We start from the raw sequence: 11,898 nt of genomic DNA, 5'->3' as shown, positions 1-11,898 counted from the left end.
CTTACCTAACCCCTGTCACCTCTCCCTGTCACCCCCACCCCACCCCCCCACTTCTTTCTCCATGTCTTTCTTTCTTTCTTTTCTCTTTCCTTCTCTTTGTCTCTTTTACTATTAAATAAAATACATCAATTTTTTTGGCACCAACATCTAACCTCATTTGGTTTTAATCTCTCTTTTGGGAATATTTTGACCCTTCTCTAAGTTCTTTCCAGTTTATGCAGAGACAGCTTTCTTTGCTTTTCTGGGTTGAAACTGGATCATAACAACACTGATCTCCTATTTCTTTCAGGTTTATACTGGAGACAGGGGTGGAAGGGTGACATAAAAGGGACTTCCCTGGTGTCTGCAATTGCTATTGTACGGTTTCTCTAAAGACCCCAGGCTAATCCTCAAGCAAGACGTGTGACTCCTAAGAGTAATGAAATTTGCTGGTCTGCAGTTGCTCACTCCTGTTTCAGTAAGCAATATTTTTAGTTATCTACTTCCACATATAAAACTGATGTTAGTCAAAATCCACCTGTAAATACTTCTGTATGTCTCCATTGTCTTGGAATTGTCTTCAAATAACACACTTGGAGACTGAAATACTAATAATTCTTCCTGCTTTACTGTCTTCATTCTTAGAACAGCTTTTAAGTATTACATAGATTTCTTTGCTAGAACACTTTCTATCACTTATCCTTAAAAACAAATTGTATTCTTCTGGGTTTGGGCTGATAATCTTTGTCCTTTTTTTTATTTTTAAATCCAGCCAACACTGAATCCCACTATACCTAATCTCCTTGTCTCTGTAGCTCTTTAGACCTTGAATTGAACTGAATGGAATAGACAAATTACTTGCAGGCATGATTCCCTTGGATACAATGGAGTTACAGAAATTATGAGCTTGTCTTGATGAGAAATAATAGTGCACATGTGAACATTGTTTTCCTAAGCACCTCAAATGCTGGTGTAGTTAGAGAGCAGCAAAACCTCTCTAATGAGCAAAGCTCAGATTTATGTGACCACAAACAATAAGGGGATGCCATAAGCATAACTGCTCCATGTCTGCCTCCAACTGCATCAACAACAGTCTGCTGTCCCTGTAGGATGACTGGTTGGATGGCCCATGAAACAAATCCTCATCGCCCCACATTTCAGCCAGCAAGAAATGAACCATGTCAAATCTTTTAACCCTGGTATTACATATTGAATATTGTGACGTTTCAGGAGCTGACACCTAAAATGTTTAGCAGACCTTGATATGGAAACTGATGCCATTAAAAGGTAGGATGAATGGCTGTCCTGTTTAAATCTACTGTCACATATGTAGACAAACTTTAAGGATTCTCTGTGATTGCCAATACTCCCTTATAGTTTATTTTCTGCCAGATGCAGACCCATAGCACCTGTTAAGCAGACACGTTCCGTGTGGCACAGGGCACTACATTTAGACATAAATGTCCATAGTTGGATGCCATGTTTCCTGTGATGGTTTTTCTTTCTTGTTTATTTGGAAACTGATGAAATTGGTTGACTTTATATGGGGTTACTTTGGATTGCATTACTACTTTGATTTTGGCTTCTTTTCCCTGCCAGCAGGGTTATCAATTGTGATAGCAGGCTAAGTAATAATTATTCGGATTTTTGAGAGCTATTAAACTGTCAGTGCCTGCCAAAAGTTACCACACAGTGGTATCTAAGATACCAGAGACATTTGACTGCACTTAGCATAGTATATCTCTCCAGAATTTTATGATGTGGTAACAGTTGGCAATTTGTGACTTACTGATAGCGACAACTGGGTGTATGAAACCATAAGTCCAGTTAGCAACAGCATGCCTGTTACACATTCCAGCAACAGGAAATGAACACAGCTGTGCACTGGTAAACAATTCTTAAAAACAATTAAAAATGTGGAAGGTGACTTCTAAAAAAAAAAATGTAGCTATCACTAAAAAATAACGACAGGGTAATACTTTGTGCAGCTTGAAAACTATCATTTTCAAGAGTATTTGAGACTATGTACTAGTTAAGATCTTCATTATAAACACAACAGAATGAATATTTTTTAATTAATAATTAATTTTCCAAGAAATTCAATTTTGGTCATCCTGAAACTCATCAGAAATCTCACAGAAATTCTGGAAATAATTTTGTCTGAGAAAAAAACGATAAAATTGTAGAAATACTAAAGTAGTCTGGACATCTTGAAAATGACAGTTATTACATATTATGTATATAATATATATATTTCATATATGAATGTTGACCTTTATTATAAAGGTGAATTAGATTTACACTTCCATTTTGGTACTCTTAATAAAAGAAAACTGTTGTGATTGTTACAGAGTGTATTCAAGTACAGAAGAAATTCACCTTCAGGAGTAGTACAGAACAGGAAAGAACAAACAGAAAAGAACAGACTTGATAGAATAGAATTATTTCATTTGGAAGGTACCTACAGTGATTATCTAGTCCAACTGCCTGACCCCTTCAGGGATGAATAAAAGTTATTAGCAATAATTAATTAATTATTAGTAGTGATTAATTAGTAATTAATAATATTAGAGTTTTTTATTGAGGGCATTGTTCAAATGCCTCAAGCATTGAATGTACTTGCTAAATTCACTTTACCAATAAAAGAGGATTTTTTTTCTTTCTGCACACTTGCACTGCGTATGACTGAGTAATTCACAGCCCTCACAGTACAGTGCTTTGCACTGGTAGCTGGAAGGGTGTTGATAACATACCAGTGTTTTGGCTGCTGCTGAGCAGCTCTGTCCTTCTAACATTCCTTCCCCCATCAAAGGGGATGGGAATGGGCAAGATCCTGGGAGGGTACACAACCAGGCCAGCTGACCCAAATTAACCAAAGGGCTATTCCACACCCTATGATGTTAGCTCAGATACAAAAGCTAAGGGAGAGAGGAGAAAGGCATACTGATTCTTCAGTATTTGCCTTCTGGAGAAATCACTGCAGGTGCTGAGAATCTGCTTCCCCGGAAGTGCCCAAACATTGCTTGCTGATGGGAAGCAGAGACTGACTTTCCCTTCGCTTATGCGTGCACAAAACCCTCTTGTTTCTTTTGCTGCAATAAACTGCCTTATCTCACCCACTGGTTGTTCCCCATCTTATTCTCTCCCCTGTCCCACTGGGAAACGGAGTGATACAGTGGCTTAGTGGACAGCTTCCACCCAGCAAAGGTCAACCTGCTACAGTCATTTTGACGCCCAAACAGGGACAGGAAGCACCATTTTGGAGGAGGCAAAAGTAACCCGTGCCTGCCAGAAAAAGACAACGTTTGTTAAATGAGATGTCATTCTCCTGTGAGACTGTGGGGTCCCTTTCCACAGGAGACAGTTCTCCATGAACTTCTCCAGCACAGTTCCAATCTCACAAGCAGCAGTCCTCCCAAAACTGCTGCAATGTGAGTTCCCGCAACGGGCACACAGTCCTCCCAAAACTGCTGTGGCATGGGTCACTCTTCCATGGGGTGTCCTCCAAGGACAGGCTGCTCCAGCCTGGAAGCAATGGCCCCCTCTCTCCACTGGGTCTCCCACTGGATCACAGCTCCTCCAGGCATCCACCTGCTCCAGCACAGACACCGCCCCCACGGGCTGCGGGTGGATCTCTGCATCCCCCGTGGATCCCCATGGGCTGCAGGTGGACAACCTGCTTCACCATGGTCTCCATCACAGCCTGCAGAGGAATCTCAGCTCTGGTGCCTGGAACACCTCCTCCCCCTCCTTCTCCACTGACCTTGGTGTCTCCATGTTGTTTCCCTCACACATTCTCACCTCTTCCTCTTTTTTGGCTGGAATTAAAACTGTGCCTCCACCTTTGTTTTGATTTCTTCTTAAATATGTTTTCACAGAGGTGTTACCAACCTCTCTAATTGGCCCAGCTTTGGCCAGCAGCATGTCCATCTTCAGAGCCATCAGGGATTGGCTCTGCCAGACACGGAGAAAGCTTCCAGCAGCTTCTCACAGAAGCCACCTCTGTGGTCCCACCCACTACCAAAAAACAGTCTGTGCAAAACCAACACAACACATAATGCTACATTATGTAATCACATTTAGTTTGAAAAAATAGGAATTGGAATATTTTCTTTAAATCAGCAAGGAGCAACAGTATGCCAGCAGTGCAGTTCCTTTACCTCCTGGAAGGCTTCAAGAGTTAGAGTTATTATGGAGTCAGAGAGAAAGCGTGAATTTCATCTGAGTATCTGAATTTGAAAGATCAATTATTTTGTCATCCTAATGTTATAAATATTGCATCAATATACCTATAAATAATAATCCAAATATGTAATTGAAATATCTAATGTAAATATCTAATCTAATCTAATCTAATCTGATGATATTTACACAGACATTTCTATTCTGCCTGCTGCTGCTCAATCCTCTCTGGCTGATACCTTACAGTGCTCTTTGGGAGATTCTAAATGTGAAAGGTACAAGAGGAGACATGGTAAGAGACTGGTGCTGGTGAGAACCAGGGAGGTAACATTTAACCACTAAGAACATAATTAACTCAGCCAAGTTTCATTCTTTATCACACAAGCAGGATTGTGTTAAATATGTAAGCAAAGATATCTGCAAAATCAGGAGGGAGAATCAGCCAACTGCACAGATGAACACACGGACTGTCATAGCATTTGCAATAAATGCAATTTACCAAAAGTCAAAGTTATACAGGGATTACACAATGATTAATATTGATATGCTTATGAAATAATATTAATTGCCTATTTTTTTAATTAATCTGAGTTGATAAATCTGAGGATTTTGCTTTGGGGTTTACACCAAGAAGCAGTCCTTCATGTAATTTTTTACAATATTTAAGCACACTGAGTAAGACTATGATGTCAAAGTGCAGGCACTATGCAGCTGCGGGGAAGACAAGGCATGGGTAGATTAACTCGTCTTTGTAGTCTCCTGTGGTTTTTTGATCAGTTGTAGAGGACAGAGTGTATTCTAGCCTAAGCTGGATTTTCCAGGTTGCCTGAATCCATTGCCCTGCAGAATCCTAAATTCATCAGTAATTACCAGAACTTTCACAAGAGTTTATATTGCAAATATCATCATGCAACCAAATATTCTGGAGAGTCTGATGAAAACAACCTGCTGCTTTTCCCTTCATTTGCTTGTGGGACAATTCCCTCAGAAACAAGATAGACTTTCTAGGGATTAATTTCTACCAGTCCAGGAATTACACAGGAACCCACCTTATCAGTGAGCTTTCCAAATCACAGGTGAAAATAATGTCAGTTCAGTATGAAAATTTTTGAAAGTCTGATATGGCAACATACTGCATTTTATTTCCATCTAGTTGCTTTTCTGCTTTGGATTACTTATATAAAATCTGTTCAAGGTCACATATATTTGGTGAGCTCAGTGAACAGTTCATTAAATTCATCCATTACAGAGTACAACACAAAATTGGGATTATTTTGCACTGCTGAGTATCTTTGTTAGGAAAATGACCTGAAATATTTCAGATCAAGGTTGAAAGTATCAGCAAATGATGGTGGATAGACTTATTAGGCATTCTGGTCACATGTACTCTTCCATTTTTGATAACCTCGAAAAGCTTGCCATATATACCTAAACACATTCTGTGAAGGAAAAAATTCATGCTGCATTACTGAATGGTTCTCCTTGGGCCAAGCAGAGCATATATATCTCATGGTTCTACCAAAACTCATTTTTAGAAATCATGTTATAAGCCACTCAAAGTCATATTTTGTTTTTTATGAAAATATTGATGTGTTTCTAACTGAATCATGTTTCCACAGTGAAAACTTACACTAAAGATGGGCACCTGAAAGAAAAGGCACAGATGAAAGGAAAAATTGTAATAAGGGAGGAGTGCTAACAGGAAGTCTCTGTGTTACACCTAAAAAGGGAGGTAAGCACCATAGTATCAGGGATTCAAATGCCTACTGTTTCCATTAAGGTGTCTGGTATGCAGAGCCCTGGGCTGGAGTCAAAGGACCCATGCACAATACACAAAAAAGTTTATAGGTGACAGAACTGTCCCCAGAGAAATGAGGCTGCTGAAAGGGAATCTGCTTACAGCCATCCAGCAGTGACATGCTGACGACAGGATGGAGCCTTAACTGTTGTCCATCTTTATGGCTTACTTGGCTAATAGCAGCATCTCCTTCTGATCCCTCTTTCAAAGGAATGTAGCTGAGTTTTTTCTTTTTCTTCTGAAACCTCAGATGGACCTACCCATCTAAAACACAGCAGGCAATGAGTGGCAGTGATAGCTTTGCAGAGCTTGTACATTACACTTTACCCAGTGGAAACACTATCCCAAAATAGGTGAGATCTAAGTTCATTTCCCCCTTCTGTTTGAAAGAACTGAACCAAACATTCCTCAGTGCCCTCCCCAGCAGGCTGCCCACAACCCCAGTATAGTGAGTCAGCAGCTCTCTTCAGAGCTGTTGAGCTCTGCAGAGAAGTATGCACAACTTTCTCAGTAAAAGAGGGAAACTGAACATAGTGACAACTTTGTTCACAGATTATAGAAGGCACCCAGGAAGAGGCAGAATCTAGATGCTGCTGTTAGGTGTGTTTGGTTCACATTTTACACAATGGTTGTCTCAAATGACTTCCATGAAGTTACTGAGTCAATATTAGCTCGAGTGCAAATTCCATTGCTCGATGCTGAGGGAAGGAAATTTTATTTTTAATGAGTGCTGTTATAAGTGTCAACTAATAAATGATTCAATACTTGTATGAGAAATGAAACAAATAGCTTTGTTGTTTTTTCTAGAGGGATCTGCACAGCTGTAACTTGGCTCAGTGTGTCTCTGACAAGATGCACTACTGCCTCTTTGACAATACTTTGAAAAGTTCATGAAATCCTGTCATTACAGAACTTGCTTAAAAAGGCAAGTACAGTATATCTGTGATATTGTAGCATATAGCATAGGCAAAGTCAAGGAAAAATCAAGAATATATTCTTGCACTTCTTTTAAAAAGACTTTATTCTTCTCCATTCCATTCACAAAATCCAGTAGCACTGCAGATATTTATACAGTGTAGGAAGAACAGAAATCCCAAAGCACATTCCAATTATGAATATGTTATTTATATTTTATGGGCAAAAAGATTTTTTTTCCCCAAGCACATTGTTTTCTTTTATCTGTGGGCTTCCTTTAATCCTGTCAATAACCCAGTATGCAGCTGGTTTCTGCTCATAGATTTTTTGGAAGATAATAGAAATAAGAATGCACGGTAGATAGAACTATTCGTGGGTAACATAAAAATACCTGCTGTTCATCAAGATTTCTGCTTGCTAATTAACTGGATAAATTTGTCACAATATTTTTCTAGTATTTTTAATTGACATAGTGGAATATATTAGCATGAAAAATAAAAATAACTTATTAGTTAAAGATATAATGAAATCCTAGATTTACATTTATGTTCTAAGGTTCAAAAAATGTGTACTTATTATTCATGCCTTGAAGGAGTATTTTAATATCTATATGATTTAAGTATTAAATTGTTCAGCAAGTTGCAATATTTATCATGATGCTAGCCAAATTAAAATCTTTTGGGGCAGGAAAAAAATCACCTAAATTTATATTGGTAATAAATGAGGAAGAAGCTGAACCGATTTGATGCACTTCAATTTCCATACATGTTGTATGGCAGTTTGTAAAAAATGTCTCCTTTCTTCCTTGAAAGTTAAGAATCTCATTATGGGGTAAGCAACTTGGTAATACTTGAAAGGAAGATTATAAGTAGGTTTCGTTATCAATTAGAAAATTCATCAGCTGTAAGAAAAACTATGAATATTTTTTCAATCTACTCGTCAAGACAGAATAAGATGCCAATGTCATTTTCCTACTTTCCTGTGCTATTTTTGGACAATTGTATCACTCTCCTTTTGTATTTAGATGCCTTTCCCTAAAGAATACCAGAAGAAGGATCATATCACAAATGGGAAGGAGATAAATCTGCTTAAATATATGTCTGGCTGGATTCAATCCATACAGCTTCTCAAATGTCTGAATACCAGGCTGGGATGCATACAAAGTTATCTAATGATCCAGTTTTATAGCCGTTATATATACTGAAATCCCACTGGGATGAGTGTGTCTGGCTACTGCTTCCACAGATGGCCCTTTTGGGATTCAAATTCACCTCTCGGTTGCCTCTGGGTTTTTTAGAATTGTACACTAGAAAACCTGGACATTTGGCTTGAGGAAGGTTTTCCCATACAAATTAGAATACCTCTCAAAGTCACAATACCCTCCAATTCATGGTTCCTGTCAAATATTCTCTTATTGCAGACATGCAAAGCTTTACAGTGAGTGATTCATTTTTATTAAAATTTCTAAGCATCAAACTAATAGGTTTCAGAGTAACATACTGACAGTGTCTCAAGAGCAAACATCCTAGCTTCTTATAACATGATATCTAATATGCTTATGAAAAACACTCGATGGATCATAGAAAAATATCTTGGAAGCCAGAAACCCCCACCAGCTCCATGCTCCATCACATAAGTTTGAATAGAAATTTTGTCATGGTGAATATGAAGTGGGTGACCAGAAGCTGACCTTGAAAACAGACAGTGTAATGATTTCTTGTTCTCTGAAGGTTTATCCACTAGAATATTATTTGCTTACTGTGATTATAAATGAGCTATTACCAATAAGTGAAGTGGGGTTTTGATAAGTTATAGGGCAGTAAATATCTCAGGTTAATGTAACTCAATAAAATTTAACTGTGCACTGTGTGTCTATTATTTTGAAAATCATAATAAATTTTTAGATAGAATGAACCTTAGAGCAGAAAACAAAGAAACTACCTGCATTGGTAGTTGGAGAAAAAAGAACTGCACGATTATGACATTAAACACAGAGGAAATTGACAATGTGAAATATTGTTAAAGTCAAAATTTAAGCAAATAGCACGGAATAGAACTGATTAAGCAAAATCCAAATTTGAAGCTGAAGTTTGCAACCATATTTCAACAATATGACCATGACCAGGTGTATATGTGGTAATCTGTTCCAAAATGTGAAGATTTTTTTATCAGTTAGGTTTGAAAAGCACAGGAATGGACTTACTAAACTTAAAAAATACTAAGTACACATGGTAGTGACAACACTAAATGATTTATTATTATATAAATTTCAGCCTGATCTGCTGCACCCTTTTACTTAGGAATACATTGTGATTTGATGTACAGCAGTAATTTTCTTTGCATGGAATTGGTCATTTGCCAGAAAACTTTGCTTTTGAGTCCCACCTGGATTTTTATGTATGTGATAAGTTTGCTTATGGGAAGCATTGGTCAAAAAGTGCCACCCATAAGAATGGATCAGTTTGTCTAGATCTCAACTTGTACTCAAAGTTGAAAAATATAGCCTAATTTGTAAATCCTTTGCTATTGAAAACTCTTTGTATCTGCTTGCTTCTTTTTGTTTATTATCATATAAAATCAATAGTTTCACTTAAGAACAGAAATATTTTCTTGCATTTTTTCTAAAAAACTTTCAAATCTGTAATTCGAATAATTATTTTTTCCCTGAAAAATTAAATCTGGTTTTGAAGTTATTCGACCTCAGAGTCTGACACACATATTTTTCCTTAAATTATTACTGCAGAAAAAAATTACAGTTTTAGTAAAATTTTTAATATTTGTATTTTATTACCAATTATTGAACTTAATTTGAAAAACAGTAATTTTAATTACAACAAGCTGTGTGAATGGATATGGGTATGTTCTCTAGTTACTCTGAATATAGGAACTCTTTCCTTTACGTTTCACTGTAGGTACATAGCAGTTTAGTTTAACATGAAGTTCTTAACAACAAGGTAGAATGATCAATTCAGAAAAAAAAAAGATATGTTTGTAATATGTCATGTTAAAAAAAAATGAATAAAAGAAAAAGATATTTTTAATTTTGAAGATTCCAGATGCAGGTTCAGGCCAAAAAATTAGTAATTGTCTCTCTTTTTCAAAGGTTGTCAAATAAGAAAAATGCAGCAGAATTTAGTATTAAATTTAAGATAGCTGTAAGAAACATGGGAAAAAAAAGTTTGTATAGCATACCAAGTGTGATATAAGCACCTAGGGAAACAAAACAAATCAAAGCCTTGGAAAAATCCTAAAAGTGAATTATTTCAAATTGTGGGCAAAGATATTACCTCCTGCATTTGTGATTCCACTTGCCAGCTCAATGGACTTCCATGCGCTTTTTGTGGATAAGGAAATATTATCAGTTTGGAATTTCTATTTAAAAATCAAAAATGTTTGTTAACTGCTCAGACCAAAAGCACAAATAATTTAAGTTCAGGTAATATCTAAATTCCAAAATAAAAAACAGTAAGACTGAAAATAAGAACTTGACTTTGCCACTATAGACTGTATTTATAACCTACACCGTACACCAAGGCCAGATCCTGTATATACACAATTACAGGTAGCATTTTATTCAATCATTCCTCCAGGAGTGAGGACTATTGATTGTGTTAATAAAAAGCTTTTGTATCAAAGGCTACCAAACCAGTTCTAATAAGGTTTTCTTTGCTCTGCTTTCCTTAATTCAATTTGAGCTACATATTGCAAGAAAAGCAGAAGTTTTATGATTGGTTCATAAACTTCTGAAATTATAGAGTTGTTATAGAAGAAAGAGCAATACTACAGATATTTCAGTACTGTGAGCAGAGCTATTGCAATACATATTTGAAAATTTGCAGCTATTATTGCTACAGCTTGGAAACGCATTTTTGTGGTTTCATAAATTATTGTATCATTTTTGCATATTAATTGCTATAAAATGGGTTACAATGCATGTTCTAATAACAAAACACTTCTACTGAATGAAATTGCACTTTAATAAAACCCAGTTCCTTTTATGCTGTCATAAATGCATCAATTTTATCCTTTTCACAAATTGATGAAATGAGCTTGAATTAATAAAATCACCACACACATCATTACAAAAATTTCCTAAGCTAAAAGAAGTTTCAGTTTTTTCAAGCATCATTCTGAAAAACTGGAATTTCTAGTATACATGGAAAGTACACTCCAAATACAGTTCCCAGAACACAATAAAAATGTGTTTATGTGTTTTAAAGAATGTTCTTGATGTGTTATTCATACATTTTAACAAGGTGCCCAGTCCTGGGAGTAGCTTTGAACTAGAATGATCCTTACCTTCCACATCTGACATCTCAGTTATCCTCAGAGGCAGCCTGAATTTGTTCTCAGTTTAATATATAATCTATATTTCAGTTAATTATAAAGCTTTTCTGTAGAGCACATGGTGCTGCATTCTCCTAGGGTGCCTCTGTTACCATCCTCTGTGTGTGACCTCCTCTCACAAGGTGCTGGCAAACATCAGTGAGTAGGTGGAGACAGACTGAGCTAGATAAGGTCACCTTAGTGTGGTTTAGAGTGTGGGTTCGAAGGGCATGGAATGCCAGATCCTACCTGCCCAGAGGCCTCACAAGAAACAGGCTGCTGGTGTGTTTGTGTTCTACAGACAGGAATGCATTTGGAACCACGTGTGCATAGCAGGGGAGATTCTGACAAGGCTGCCTATTACTGAAAAAACTCTGAGCTTTCTTTTCATAAGTTGTTTAGTGAATCTGTACTAAATTACATTGGGCACTGCAATCTAAATTTTTCTAATGCTGAGAAAGAGAAGTCTAAAAATTCACACTGCCAAAGCACTTCTTATTTTATTTAATATTTTGTTTAATGTTATGAAGCCAGAAATTGGGTAATCTCCTTAAAACTAAAACGAGTTGAATTCAACAAGGCCCGTGATCCTTTCACAGTATAGATAACATTATTTTCAGACTATTTTCATATTTCAAAATTTTCAGTTTGGAATAAAATCTGAACTTTCACAGTTTTTTGGGGTTTTTTAAGAACAG

The 11,898-nt window shown here is 36.8% G+C and overlaps 1 long non-coding RNA gene across 1 annotated transcript; it reads left to right on the top strand.

The window, feature by feature from the left end:
• Positions 1 to 378: 378 nt before the first annotated feature.
• Positions 379 to 2,408, top strand: LOC138104584 (uncharacterized). The gene is made up of 3 exons (XR_011148127.1): positions 379 to 457; positions 1,210 to 1,266; positions 2,331 to 2,408. It is a non-coding gene; the product is annotated as an uncharacterized lncRNA (long non-coding RNA).
• The last annotated feature ends 9,490 nt before the right edge of the window (positions 2,409 to 11,898 follow it).

The sequence above is a fragment of the Aphelocoma coerulescens genome, chromosome 1A (genome assembly GCF_041296385.1).
Source record: "Aphelocoma coerulescens isolate FSJ_1873_10779 chromosome 1A, UR_Acoe_1.0, whole genome shotgun sequence".
NCBI lineage: Eukaryota > Metazoa > Chordata > Aves > Passeriformes > Corvidae > Aphelocoma > Aphelocoma coerulescens.
Note: the sequence above shows the minus strand (reverse complement) of the source record. Positions and strands in the feature narration are given on the sequence as shown.